Source organism: Nerophis ophidion, linkage group LG25, assembly GCF_033978795.1.
Source record: "Nerophis ophidion isolate RoL-2023_Sa linkage group LG25, RoL_Noph_v1.0, whole genome shotgun sequence".
Classification (NCBI taxonomy): Eukaryota; Metazoa; Chordata; class Actinopteri; order Syngnathiformes; family Syngnathidae; genus Nerophis; species Nerophis ophidion.
This window is the reverse complement of record NC_084635.1, coordinates 21883199-21898086: the sequence shown is the minus strand read 5'-3', so window position 1 is coordinate 21898086 and position 14888 is coordinate 21883199. Positions and strand designations below refer to the sequence as shown.

At 38.2% G+C, this 14888-nt stretch overlaps 1 long non-coding RNA gene across 1 annotated transcript in view; it reads right to left on the bottom strand.

The window, feature by feature from the left end:
* Positions 1 to 12781: 12781 nt before the first annotated feature.
* The window catches only part of LOC133542959 (uncharacterized), an 18523-nt gene continuing 16416 nt past the window's right edge, over positions 12782 to 14888 (bottom strand). Inside the window, exons 2-3 of the long non-coding RNA XR_009804267.1 lie at positions 13400 to 13451; positions 12782 to 13257 (exon numbers count right to left, since the gene is read on the bottom strand). This is a non-coding gene — a long non-coding RNA (uncharacterized LOC133542959). The remainder of the gene's footprint in view (positions 13258 to 13399; positions 13452 to 14888) is intronic.

Here is a 14888-nt window from a genome sequence, read left to right as displayed (position 1 = left end):
AGGTTGATAATGATTTGCAAATCATTGTATTCGGTTTATATTTACATATAACACAATTTCCCAACTCATATGGAAACAGGGTTTGTAATTCAAGTACCCCTTAATCAGAGCAAAGCATTTTTGGTTGAAAAAAAGAGATAAAGAAGTAAAACACAGCACTATGTCATCAGTTTCTGATTTATTAAATTGTATAACAATGCAAAATATTGCTCATTTGTAGTGGTCTTTCTTGAACTATTTGGAAAAAAAGATATACAAATAACTAAAAACTTGTTTATAAATAAACCAGTGATTCAATTATAAATAAAGATTTCTACACATAGAGGTAATCATCAACTTAAAGTGCCCTCTTTGGGGATTGTAATAGAGATCCATCTGGATTAATGAACCTAAATCTAAACATTTCTTCACAATAAATAGAAATCTTTAACATCACCATTTATGGAACATGTCCACAAAATATCTAGCTGTCAACACTGAATATGGCTTTGTTGCATTTCTTTTCACAGTTTATGATTCATATTTTGTGGAAGTATTATTCAATAAATATATTTTTTAAAGATTTTTGAGTTGCTGCTATTTTTATAATATTAAAAAAAAAATCTCACGTAACCCTTGGGTATGTGTACAAAGCAATACCATAACAATACAATACAATTCCAAAACCAAACCTGACCCAGCAACACTCAGAACTGCAATAAACAGAGCAATTGAGAGAAGACACAAACACGACACAGAACAAACCAAAAGTAGTGAAACAAAAATGAATATTATCAACAACGGTATCAATATTAGTTATAATTTCAGCATAGCAGTGATTAAAAATCCCTCAATGACATTATCATTAGACATTTATACAAATTAAAAAAAAGAACAATAGTGTCACAGTGGCTTACACTTGCATCGCATCTCATAAGCTTGACAACACACTGTGTCCAATATTTTCACAAATATAAAATAAGTCATATTTTTGGTTCCTTTAATAGTTAAAGGCCTACTGAAACTGACTACTACCGACCACGCAGTCTGATAGTTTATATATCAATGATGAAATATTAACATTTCAACACATGCCAATACGGCCTTTTTAGTTTACTAAATTACAATTTTAAATTTCCCGCGGAGTTTCCTGTTGAAAACGTCGCGGAATGATGACACGTGTTTGTGATGTTATTGGTAGGAGGGGACATATTAGCCCAGCACCACTTACGACACAATTACACAGTATTTTGGACATCTGTGTTGCTGAATCTTTTGCAATTTGTTCAATTAATAATGGAGACTACAAAGAAGAATGCTGTTGGTGGAAAGCGGTGGATTGCAGCTGCCTTTAGCAACACAAACACAGCCGGTGTTTCTCTGTTTGCTGTGAAGCTTTAACACAAAGCGATCAAGCGAACATGTTTCTCTACGTCAACCAGCAAGTTTTTGGATGGGAAATTTGTGATATTAAGTCGGCTCTTACCGGAGACTTGAGTGGATTACGCGACCTCATCCTGCAGCTAAAAAAGGCAGCTGTGATCTTGGCTCCTCGGCTTCTCTCAGAGACACTGGCGTTCACCGCAGCCATCCGACTTTCAGGTGTGACTTCATAATCTCACTAAAACACTATTACCACAATAAGCAGATAAGGGATTTTCCAGAATCATCCTAGTAAATATGTCTAATTACATCTGAAACGCTCACACTGCCGCCGCCTGGAACCGTCGCCCATTTTTTTTTTTTGTGTTTCACAAGTAAACATGCATTGTGATGCGCGTAGTGTCACCCCAAGATGCAGTTTGGACCAGGACAAGCAAGGATTGCAGTGACTCACGTCGTGCAGCAACAGAGCGAACAAAGTGGCGTGTGCTGTGCCACTCGGGTGGGCAGTAGCTCTTGAGTGCCCGGTAAGTGTCTTGTTTGGCTTGTTTCTAGCCTAGATCCAAGTTGCACTGGAGCCGGGCTAGGCTAGCCTTAGCCGTGGCCCAGGTTAGCATGGGTCCGAAGCCAAGGAGAGCGGTTAGCCCCCCTGAGGACGACATGGAAGAAATTAAGAAGTCTCTTGAGTTCTTGTCGGCAGAGATCGCAACAATTGCTGACCAGCAAAAGAAAATTGTGGATCTGATGGGTGACATTCAGTCACTCAAAAGACTGAACACGGAGAAAGACAAAGCTATAAAAGTTTTGGAATGTCTTGTGTCCGACTTGGAGCAGTACTCCCGCATGAACAACGTGATCGTCAGCGGACTGAAGACCAAACATCGGTCATACGCCAGTGTGGCAGCCCGGGAGAACGGCGCCGCAGGGCGAGAGGGAGTTCAATCTGAGTTGGAGGCGGAATCGCTGGAGCAGCAGGTGGTCAGTTTTTTGGGGAGCAGGAAGATCTCCGTGGACAGGAGCGACATTGAAGCCTGTCACACCCTGCCTACGAGAACCAAAGGAGCGACACCAGCGATTATCATTCGCTTCACCAAAAGAAAGAACAAGATCGGAGGTGTACATTAACGAACACCTCACCAAAAGGAATGGTGAGATCGCCAGACGCGCACGAATCCTGAGGAAGCTAAGCAAAATTCAGTCTACATGGACTGCCAGCTGTAAAGTGTTTATCAAACTGAATGGTACGACCCCAGAAGAGGAGAAAGTCACGGTCATCAACGACATCAGTGATTTGGACAAATTCGATGTCTGAGGAACTATCTGCGGCGAGGTAAGACCCCTGTGTCTACTCATGGACACTTTTCACACACATGATGACTGTCACTCATTTTTTCCCTTTTTTATTCTTTAGTTTTTTTTCATCCTTTAGTTTTTTGCTGCAGTTGCAGATGCCATGCCTATGTACTAGTTTGGCGTTGTTGTGTATGTCTACCTGTACGTTTTTTTTATTCCTCAAAGCAGACCTACACTATTGTGTTTCAGGGTCAAATGTAAAAAGCAATATAAGTCATTAATCGCTCTCTCTCTTCATCATGGTTTCATACAATCTTAAACTACCCGGCAAAGGCCTACTGATAGCTCACTTGAATATCTGTAGCTTAAGAAATAAAATCTCTGATTTATGTAGGTTAATGAACTCCAATGATATACACATTATGGCAATATTTTGACTCATCTTTTGAGGATGTTGAATTAGCTGTTGATGGATACACAATTTTTAGGAAGGATAGAACAAGATATGGTGGAGGTGTAGCTGTGTATGTGCAGTGTCACATTCCTGTGAAAGTAAAACATGATTTAATGTTGGCTGATATTGAGGCCCTGTGGATCCAGGTTCACTTGCCACAGACCAAACCCATACTGGCTGGGTGCTGTTACAGACCACCTAGTGCCGATATAAAATACCTGGATTTAATATGCATGATGTTGGATAAATCTAGTGATGAGAACAGAGAGATATATTTTACTGGGGACACAAACATTGATTGGTCTGCTATGTGTCCACTGAAAAATAAACTTATTGCTGTAACTAATGCCTGTAACCTCACACAGACCATTACACTACCAACCAGATCAACTATACATAGAAATGGGCTAAAGTCATCCAAATGCATTGACCACCTTTTCACTAATGTTCCTGATAAATACACTAAAACAGTATCAATAGCTCTTGGCTTTACGGACCACACCTTAATTGCAATAAGGAGCAAGACCAAGCTCTCCAAAGCTCCTATTGTGACTATACATAAAAGGTCTTATAAATATTTTAATGAAGTAAAATTTATAGATGATGTGAAACATGTTAACTGGGAAACTGTGTGTCTTGAGGAGGATCCTGAAGCTGCTTTGAGCACATTCATGAAGTTATTTTTGCAGATTGCAGATAAGCATGCTCCTGTCAGGAAAACAACTGTCAAAGCAAATGGCGCCCCCTGGTTAGGGAATGAGCTCAAAGCACTTATGAAGCAATGCAACCAAGCTAAAAAGTTGTCCGACTCTTCTGGTCTACTTTCTAAAGTGATGATCTATCGTAAATTAAGAAATCGTGTAACTAAAATAAATAGAGGTAATAAAAAGGTATATTATCAGACAAAGATCTATGACTTTAGACATGATGGAAAACAATTGTGGAAAATTTTAAATCAAATAATGGGAAGATCCGCATCATGTAAAACAAATTCGTACATAGAAGTTGATGGAGCTTACCTGACTAAGCCAATGGAAATCGCCTCATATTTTAATAATTACTTCACAAACAAGGTGGAAAATCTGAGAGTGAATATGACGCCTTCTGATGGCTCCTCCTCATGCACATTAATTGAAAATCATATTATGAAGGGTAAAAACTGCAGGTTCGATTTTGTACCAGTTAGTAGTTCTGATGTTGAGAAATTGTTGTCATCACTGCCATCTGATAAACCTGCTGGGACGGACATGCTAGATGGCAAATTGTTAAGGATTGCGGCTTTCCATGTATCAACTCCGATTTGTCATATATTTAATAAATCATTAAGATATGGAGTCTGTCCTGGGGTTTGGAAGGAGGCAAAAGTCATCCCTCTACCCAAGGACAAAAATAGAAATTTTACTGGTAAAAACAGTAGACCAATAAGCATACTTCCTGTTCTTAGTAAATTGATGGAAAAAGTTGTTTTCAAACAGATTCAAGATTACCTTGCCTACAACAAACTGATGTGGTGTTCCCAGCATGCTTATAGACAAGGTCACTCAACATCTACTGCTCTAGCTCAGCTGACTGATGACTGGCTGTCACAAATGGATGTCAAGAAGATGGTTGATACTGTCCTGATTGACTTGAGTGCGGCATTCAATGTCGTAGATCACAACATAATGATCTCCAAACTGAGAAAATATGGTTTAATAGTATGTCACTTTCTTGGATGTTGAGCTATCCATCAGGAAGATCACAGAGAGTGTGTTTTAATGGTAGCCTATCTGAACGCAAGTACAATTACTGTGGCGTGCCTCAAGGAAGCTGCTTAGGTCCTTTACTTTTTATTATTTTTTACTAATGATCTTCCCTGTGTTATAACAAACACAAATATGGTTATGTATGCAGATGACACAACTCTATACAGCACTGCCTCTACCTTAAATGACCTAGAAAATAACTTAAATCAAGACCTGGAGAGAGTGTCACGCTGGCTAAATGATAGTAAAGTTGTTATGAATATTGACAAAACAAAAAGCATTGTTTTTGGATCCAGGCATATGCTTGTTGAAGACCCTCAGCTTCACATTTCAATGGTAGATATAACTATTGTGCAGGTCAAAAAAGCAAAACTGCTTGGTTTGCTATTAGACAGTCAATTGTCATGGTCCGATTATATCGATAGTATTTTAATGAAAATGGGAAGAGGTTTAGCCAATGGTCAGAAAGTGCTCCACCTTCTTGACATCCTCAACAATGGATTAAGTCACACAGTCCTTGTTTTTCTGTCATCTTCATTACTGTCCTATAATAAGGTACACTACAACTAAGTCTGACCTGAACAAACTTCAATTTGTTCAAAACCGAGCGGCTAGACTGTTACTTAAATGTTCATTGCGCACTAATATTTCATTTATGCATTCACGCCTGTCCTGGTTGTCTGTTGAACAAAAGATGCAGTGTAGTCTCCTTATGTTCTTTAGATCTGTCATTTTAGATCAATCACCAGATTACTTTTACAAACAGTTTTTAATGTCAACCAACACACATACTTATGACACTAGGAATGCCAGCAATGGCTATTTGTCACTTCCTGCTCCCAGGACCAATCTCCTCAAACATACAGTCATGTATAAGATGTATGTCATTCTGGAATATATTGCCATCACACATTAAGCTCTCACAAAGTAAATTGTCATTCAAGACAGCTTTGAAGATACACCTATTGCAGCTGCCCACATGACGTGAAATTTTAATACTGGTTTTAACTAACTTTTATCTCATGTTATATTTTTCCATTGTATAATGTTTGGTAATGCATGTATTCTTTGTATTTAAATTTTGTATGCTCTTATATGGACCCCAGGAAGACTAGCAGTCGCCTTGGCGTCAGCTAATGGGGATCCATTCAATAAACAATAAACAATAAACTCTAACTTTCCTCATCCACAAATTTTTCATCCTCGCTCAAATTAATGGGGAAATTGTCGCTTTCTCAGTCCAAATTGCTCTTACAGCTGGTGGCTCACATTGTAAACAATGTGAGGATGTGAGGAGCTCTACAACCCGTGACGTCACGCGCACATCGTCTGCTACTTCCGGTACAGGCAAGGCTTTTCTATTAGCGACCAAAAGTTGCGAACTTTATTGTCGATGTTCTCTACTAAATCCTTTCAGCAAAAATATGGTAATATCGCGAAATGATCAAGTATGACGCATAGAACGGACCTGTTATCCCTATTTAAATAAGAAAATCTCATTTCAGTAGGCCTTTAAAACAAATTTACATTATTGCAATCAGTTGATAAAACATTTTCCTTTACAATTATAAAAGCTTTAAAAAAATATATATATACTACTCTGCTTGCATGTCAGCAGACTGGGGTAGATCCTGCTGAAATCCTATGTATTGAATGACTACAGAATCGTTTTGAATCTAAAAACATATCGTTTTTGAATCTGGAATCGCGTTGAATCGGAAAAAATCGATATATGATCGAATCGCGACCCCATGAATCGATATTGAATCGAATCGTGGAACACCCAAAGATTCACAGCCCTAAGATATATATATATATATATATATATATATATATATATATATATATATATATATATATATATATATATATATATATATATATATATATATATATATATATATATATATATATATATATATATATATAGACTTGTCCAGGGTGTACCCCGCCTTCCGCCCGATTGTAGCTGAGATAGGCGCCAGCGCCCCCCGCGACCCCGAAAGGGAATAAGCGGTAGAAAATGGATGGATGGATGGATATATATATATATATATATATATATATATATCCATCCATTTTCTACCGCTTATTCCCTTGTGGGGTCGCGGGGGGCGCTGGCGCCTATCTCAGCTACAATCGGGCGGTATATATATATATATACACATAGCAAATTGTACTTTACTGCCCTCTGGTGTCAGTCTGCCGTCCCCCCCTCTGCAAAACCATAACACTTTTATTGTCATTCAAATTTGAACTTTACAGTATGAACACAATTTCCTTGCATTAGCTCATGGTAGTGCAGGAAAAAAGAACAATAATGTGAAGATATAAATAAATAGATTACTGTACAGATAAATATATTGCATGTTTGCATATGCAGCCACGTTTATATGATCTATGTCTTTATATTCCAGCGAGTTAATCTGTTTTTGGCGGGTAATTGAGTGAATTAATTTGGTGCGTTCAATAATCTGAAGAAGCTGTTACAGAGCCCGGAAGTTCTGCTACGGAGGTTGCGGAACCTCTTTCTACACTAAAAAAAATGTGGAGTGCCAATTTAAGTAACAATTTCCACACAGAAATACTTTGTAACTTTTACTTGGGAAATGGTCAAGTAAAGTTTACTTGCCAGCAATAATATTTTTTTTATTGAAAACACTCAGGTAAACACTACTAGAGATTTTCTTTCTCAGAGACAAACTACTCACTCTTTGATAGTAAATTTTACTCAAAACTACCTTTGTATCTACTTTCAAAACCCTTATAAAATGCTTGATTTTCAGGATAATTTAACTAGTTTTTCTTTAATTTATTCGGAGAAATATTTAAGTAATATTTACATAATATTTAAGCTACCACCTACACCACTATTGTAATATGGATGTGTGGTATTTGTAACTTGGCCTACTGTTAATTAAATTAAATTATCTTAAAGGGGAACATTATCACAATTTCAATAGGGTTAAAAACAATACAAATCAGTTCCCAGTGGCTTGTTGTATTTTTTGAAGTTTTTTTCAAAATGTATTCCGGTCCTGGAATATCCCTAAAAAAAGCTTTAAAGTGCTTGATTTTCGCTATTTACAATGTGACTATCCATTTCCTTGTGACATCATACAGTGCTGCCAATGTAAACAAACAATGGCGAATAGCACAGGAAGATATAGTGACATTAGCTCGGATTCAGAATCGGATTTCAGCGGTTTAAGAGATTCAACAGATTACGCATGTATTGAAACGGATGGTTGGAGTATGAAAGTATTGAAGAAACTGAAGCTATTTAGCGAATAGCTATTGATGCTATTCATAGCCATAGCATGGCCGAATAGCTGCGTTAGCATCGCCGGTAAAATGTGCAGACTAAACGATCAGGACTTTCGCATCTCGTGACACTGGAGCAACTTAAATCCTTTGATTGGTAAGTGTTTTTTTCCGCATTAAATGTGGGTGGAAGGAAACGTAATATAGTTGCAAATGCATCTGCAGGTTATCCATACATCTCTGTGCCATGTCTGCTCTAGCACGGCCGGTAAAAAACATGTTAGCGTCGATTAGCGTAGCATGTTAGCATCGATTAGCTGGCAGTCACGCCGCAACCAAATATGTCTGATTAGCACATAAGTCAACATCAACAAAACTCATCTTTGTGATTTCGTTGACTTTATCGTTGCAAATGCATCTGCAGGTTAACCATACATCTCTGTGCCATGTCTGTCATCGCCGCTAAAATGTGCAGACACTCCGGCACATTCAATGGGGGTCTGGCGGCAGACACTTTCGCATCTTCGGGCCAGTGGTGCAACTTGAATCCCTCCCTGTTAGTGTTGTTACACCCTCCGACAACACACCGACGAGGCATGATGTCTCCAAAGTTCCAAAAAATAGTCGAAAAAACGGAAAATAACAGAGCTGAGACCCAATGTTTGCAATGTGTTGAAAATGAAAATGGCGGCTGTATTACCTCGGTGACGTCACGTTCTGACGTCATCGCAAAAAGAGCAATAAACAGAAAGGCTTTTAATTCCCCAAAATTCACCCATTTAGAGTTTGGAAATCGGTTAAAAAAATATATGGTCTTTTTTCTGCACCATCAAGATATATATTGACGCTTACATAGGTCTGGTGATATTGTTCCCATTCAACACATCTTCTACAAATATGAAATGATAACATACTTTCAAACGAGCGCACCTTTATTACATTTTCCAGCAGCATTACCAGACAAAACATTATAAAACAGTGATTTTTTTGTTTTAGAACATTCACAATAATGTGAACAATTACAGGAAAAAGACCCAATAACTTTTCCTGAATTGTAAGCACAATAGCAAAATCTTTCGACAATTTACATTGACAAGCGTCATGTACTGCTTCCACACACCAAAGAACAGCTATATGCTAGAACAGCATATGTACACTGTGGAAACACTTACAGTAGAAGTTTATTTCGCAAAGACCATACCTTAGGCAACATTTTCAGAACAACCAGCTCTAGAAACAGCTTCTAAAACACTTCAAATGTGTATTTTAGTTTCAGTAGGTCCTGGGTTCAAATCCAGGCTCTGGATCTTTCTGTGTGGAGTTTGCATGTTCTCCCCGTGAATGCGTGGGTTCCCTCCGGGTACTCCGGCTTCCTCCCACTTCCAAAGACATGCACCTGGGGATAGGTTGATTGGCAACACTAAATGGTCCCTAGTGTGTGAATGTGAGTATGAATGTTGTCTGTCTATCTGTGTTGGCCCTGCGATGAGGTGGCGACTTGTCCAGGGTGTACCCTGCCTTCCGCCCGATTGTAGCTGAGATAGGCGCCAGCGCCCCCCGTGACCCCGAAAGGGAATAAGCGGTAGAAAATGGATGGATGGATGGAACTCATGTTCATGGTGTAGATCAGGGGTCAACAACGCTGTGCCCGCGGGCACCAGGAAGCCCGTAAGGACCAGATGAGTAGCCCGCTGCCCTGTTCTAAAAATAGCTGAAATAGCAGCACTTACCAGTGAGCTGCCTCTATTTTTTAAATTTTTATTATTTACTAGCAAGCTGGTCTCGCTTTGCTCGACATTTTTAATTCTAAGAGGGACAAAACTCAAATAGAATTTGAAAATCCCAGAAAATATTTTAAAGACTTGGTCTTCACTTGTTTAAATAAATTCCATCCATCCATCCATCCATTTTCTACCGCTTATTCCCTTTCGGGGTCGCGGGGGGCGCTGGCGCCTATCTCAGCTACAATCGGGCGGAAGGCGGGGTACACCCTGGACAAGTCGCCAGCTCATCGCAGGGCCAACACAGATAGACAGACAACAGTCACACTCACATTCACACACTAGGGCCAATTTAGTGTTGCCAATCAACCTAATTTTTTTACTTTGCTTCTTATAACTTTCAGAAAGACAATTTTAGAGAAAAAATACAACCTTAAAAATGATTTGGGGATTTTTAAACACATATACCTTTTTACCTTTTAAATCACTTCCTCTTTTTTCCTGACAATTTAAATCAGTGTTCAAGTATTTTTAAAACATTTTATTGTAAAGAATAATGAATATATTTTAATTAAATTCTTCATTTTAGCTTCTGTTTTTTCGACTGAGAATATTTTATGAAATATTTCTTCAAACTTATTATGATTAAAATTAAAAAAAAAATATTCTGGCAAATCCAGAAAATCTGTAGAATCAATTTTAAATCTTATTTCAAAGCCTTTTGAATTTCTTTAAAAAAAAAATTTGTTCTGCAAAATCTAGAAGAAATAATGATTTGTCTTTGTTAGAAATATAGCTTGGTCCAATTTGTTATATATTCTAATAGAGTACAGATTGGATTTTAACCTATTTAAAACATGGCATCAAAATTCTAAAATTAATCTTAATCAGGACAAACTACTAATGATGTTCCATAAATTCTTTTTTGAATTTTTTTCAAAAAGATTCAAAATAGCTAGTTTTTCTCTTCATTTTTTTTGGTTGAATTTTGAATTTTAATGAGTCGAAATTGAAGATAAACTATGTTTCGAAATTTGATTTTCATTTTTTTTGTTTTTCCTCCTCTTTTAAACCGTTCAACTAAGTGTTTTTATCATTTATTCTCTACAAAAAACCTTCCGTAAAAGGAAAAAAAATGTACGACGGATTGACGGACAGAAATACCCATTCTATAAATATAAATTGAGCAAATTGGCAATTTTTGGCAATTTATTTAAGTGTGTATTGAACTGGTAGCCCTTTGCATTAATCAGTACCCAAGAAGTAGCTCTTGGTTTCACAAAGGTTGGTAAACCCCTGGCGTAGATTAAGCCCATGAGCAGAAGGCAAGCCTTTGCCACGGTTTTGCAGTCATCCAGAACCTCTTTTCCTTCGACGATGACTGACACATGGTCCTTCTGTGCTGCATTTCCACTGATGACCAGGATCTTGAGGTCATGATGAACAGAGTCTTCTTCACCTACATCCTGTGAAAAACACGTGATTCTGTGCTCAGGAGTCAATATTATACACATTTGTTTCTCTTAAGTTCCCAAGAGGTGATTCATAATGTTAGAACAGCCAGTTCATATAACCTATACATACAGACACCACGGCATTGGTTAAATGCTGGGGAAGTTAAAAAAAAAAAGTCTGCGGGCTGTAGAGCGTTTTCCGTTCGGGCTCCAGTACTCTGGAATGCCTTCCCGGTAACAGTTAGAGATGCCACCTCAGGAGAAGCATTTTAACGTTTTTCCTCATATATAGGTTCGGTATTAGGTTGGAGAAGAGATACAAAGCCCGTTTCCATATGAGTTGGGAAATTGTGTTAGATGTAAATATAAATGGAATACAATGATTTGCAAATCTTTTTCAACCCATATTCAACTGAATGCACTACAGAGACAAGATATTTGATGTTCAAACTCATAAACTTTTTTTTTTTTTTGCAAATAATAATGAACTTATAATTTCATAGCTGCAACACAAAGTAGTTGGGAAAGGGCATGTTCACCACTGTGTTACATCACAATTTCTTTTAACAACACTCAATAAACGTTTAGGAACTGAGGAAACTAATTGTTGAAGCTTTGGGAAAGTGGAATTCTTTACCATTCTTGTTTGATGTACAGCTTAAGTTGTTTAACAGTCCGGGGTCTTGTTGTCGTATTTTATGCTTCGTAATGCGCCACACATTTTCGATGGGAGACAGGTCTGGAGAGCAGGCGGGCCAGGAAAGTACCCGCACTCTTTTACTACGAAGCCACGCTGTTGTAAAACATGGCTTGGCATTGTTTTGCTGAAATAAGCAGGGGCGTCGATGATAACATTGCTTGGATGAAAACATATGTTGTTCGAAAACCTGTATGGACCATTCAGCATTAATGGTGCCTTCACATATGTGTAAGTTCCCTATGCTTTGGGCAATAATACACCCCTATACCATCACAGATGCTGGCTTTAAAACTTTGCGCCTTTAACAATCCGGATGGTTATTTTCCTCTTTGTTCCGGCGGACACCACGTCCACAGTTTCCAAATATAATTTGAAATGTGGACTCGTCAGACCAAAGAACACTTTTCCACTTTGCAACAGTCCATCTTAGATGAGCTCAGGCCTAGCAAAGCCAGCGGCGTTCCTTGGTGTTCTTGATAAATGGCTTTGGCTTTGTATAGTAGAGTTTTAACTTGCACTTACAGATGTAGCGACCAACTGTAGGTACTGACAGTGATTTTCTGAAGTGTTCCTGAGCCCATGTGGTGATATCCTTTACACACCGATGTCGGATTTTGATCCAGTACCGCCTGAGGGATCAAAGGTCCGTAATATTATTGCTTACGTGCAGTGATTTCTCCAGATTCTCTGTACCTTTTGAGGATTTTACAGACCGTAGATGGTAAAATCCCTAAATTTCTTGCAATAGCTCTTTGAGAAATGTTGTTCTAAAACTGTTCGACAATTTGCTTACAAATTGGTGACCCTTTGCCCATCTTTGTTTGTGAATTACTTAGTATTTCATGGAAGCTGCTTCTATACCCAATCATGGCACCCAACTGTTCCCAATTAGCCTGCACACCTCTGGGATGTTCTAAATAAGTGTTTGATGAGCATTCCTCAACTTTATCAGTATTCATTTACACCTTTCCCAACTTCTTTGTGACGTTTATCAGTTTGAACATCAAATATGTTGTGTTTGTAGCATATTCAACTGAATATGGGTTGAAAATGATTTGCAAATCATTGTATTCCGTTTATATTTACATCAAACACAATTTCCCAACTAATATGGAAACGGAGTTTGTACATTTACTATGGTGAGAATAATCATCAGCAAATCCCAAATTTTTGAAATGTTCCTGGCAGTCTTTGATCAGCTCCTCTCCCGGCTCTCCAAGGAACTCCAACAGGCAACATATGATGAGATCTCTTCTGCCTTCAACTATAAAACAGAGAAGCAAATTTATTGCAAAAAACATGTATATGCAAACTGATACACAAAGTTCACTATGCCATGTAAAAGGCAATGTAATTAAATTATATAAATGTGTTTATTTAATTTAACAGCACTAATTTGATTTTACCTTGCGTAGGCTATTGAGACCAAATTCCTGAGAGCCAACGTACTTCAATATTCTGTGAAATATATTGAGAAATTATATTATGACATATCATTAAAATACCGTGTGTTGCGATATGAGAAATTAAAGCAAATGTGTATTTGAAGAACACTGATGACACAGAAAGTTCCCCTAAAATATTCTTGACATTAAAATGACTACGGATGGTGTAAAGTAAATTAACCGTGCTCCAAAATTACGAATCCCACCAGACAGGTTTAAGTTACAATTGATATATTTTCAGGTCTTGAAGAGGGTGTGCTTGTTGCTGCAATTTTGCAATTCGGTTTCAAACTTGCCAGTTTTTCTCTTTGGAATACTTGTTTTTAAAAAAGATAATTCCCGCTCCCCCATGTAACCACAAAACTGAATTTAAAACAGCATGTCAATAACTGTTTATGGACAGATATTACTATTTGCCACAGATCATATTATATATTATAAACATGTGTCTACTAGGGCTGGACCCGAATATCCGATCTTTGTGGTGGTATAAGCGGTTCGGGAGGCGGAAAGAGGACAGTAAGGCATGGCATGGACACTGCTGCTGGACTATCTCCAAAAAAAATTTAACAAATAAACAGCAGGAGATATCCATGCTAATGCGGTTGGACTCCGGAGCAAATCAATTGCTATTATATATATATATATATATATATATATATATATATATATATATATATATATATATATATATATATATATATATATATATATATATATATGTGTGTGTGGGAAAAATCACAAGACTACTTCATCTCTACAGAACTGTTTCATGAGGGGTTCCCTCAATCATCAGGAGATTTTAATGGAACCATTCACATTATATAGGGCACAGAGTGGGTGGGTACAGGCAGGCGTAAGGGCGTCGTGATTGGCTCTTGTGTTACATAGGAGGTGGCGGCATGTTGAAATGATATCACTGCGCTTGTTGAGGGATGACAGGTCTGGATGATATATAATAAACAGTTTCTCTTTCAAGCATAGGTTGCATCTTTTATTACCACTGTTGTAAGGTGTGCTGGATGCAAGAATTTGCCATGTTATTGAATATTCAATATTATTGTCTTTGAGGTTCCAAATGTGCTTGCTGAGTTCTGTAGAAGTCCGCAAGGTCTTTTTCCAAATATATATATATATCCATCCATCCATCCATTTTCTACCGCTTATTCCCTTTCAAGGTTGCGGGGGGCGCTGGCGCCTATCTCAGCTACAATCGGGCGGACGGCAGGGTACACCCTGGACAAGTCGCCACCTCATCGCAGGGCCAACACAGATAGACAGACAACATTCACACTCATATTCACACACTAGGGCCAATTTAGTGTTGCCAATCAACCTATCCCCAGGTGCGTGTTTTTGGAAGTGGGAGGAAGCCGGAGTACCCGGAGGGAACCCACGCATTCACGGGGAGAACATGCAAACTCCACACAGAAAGATCCCGAGCCTGGAT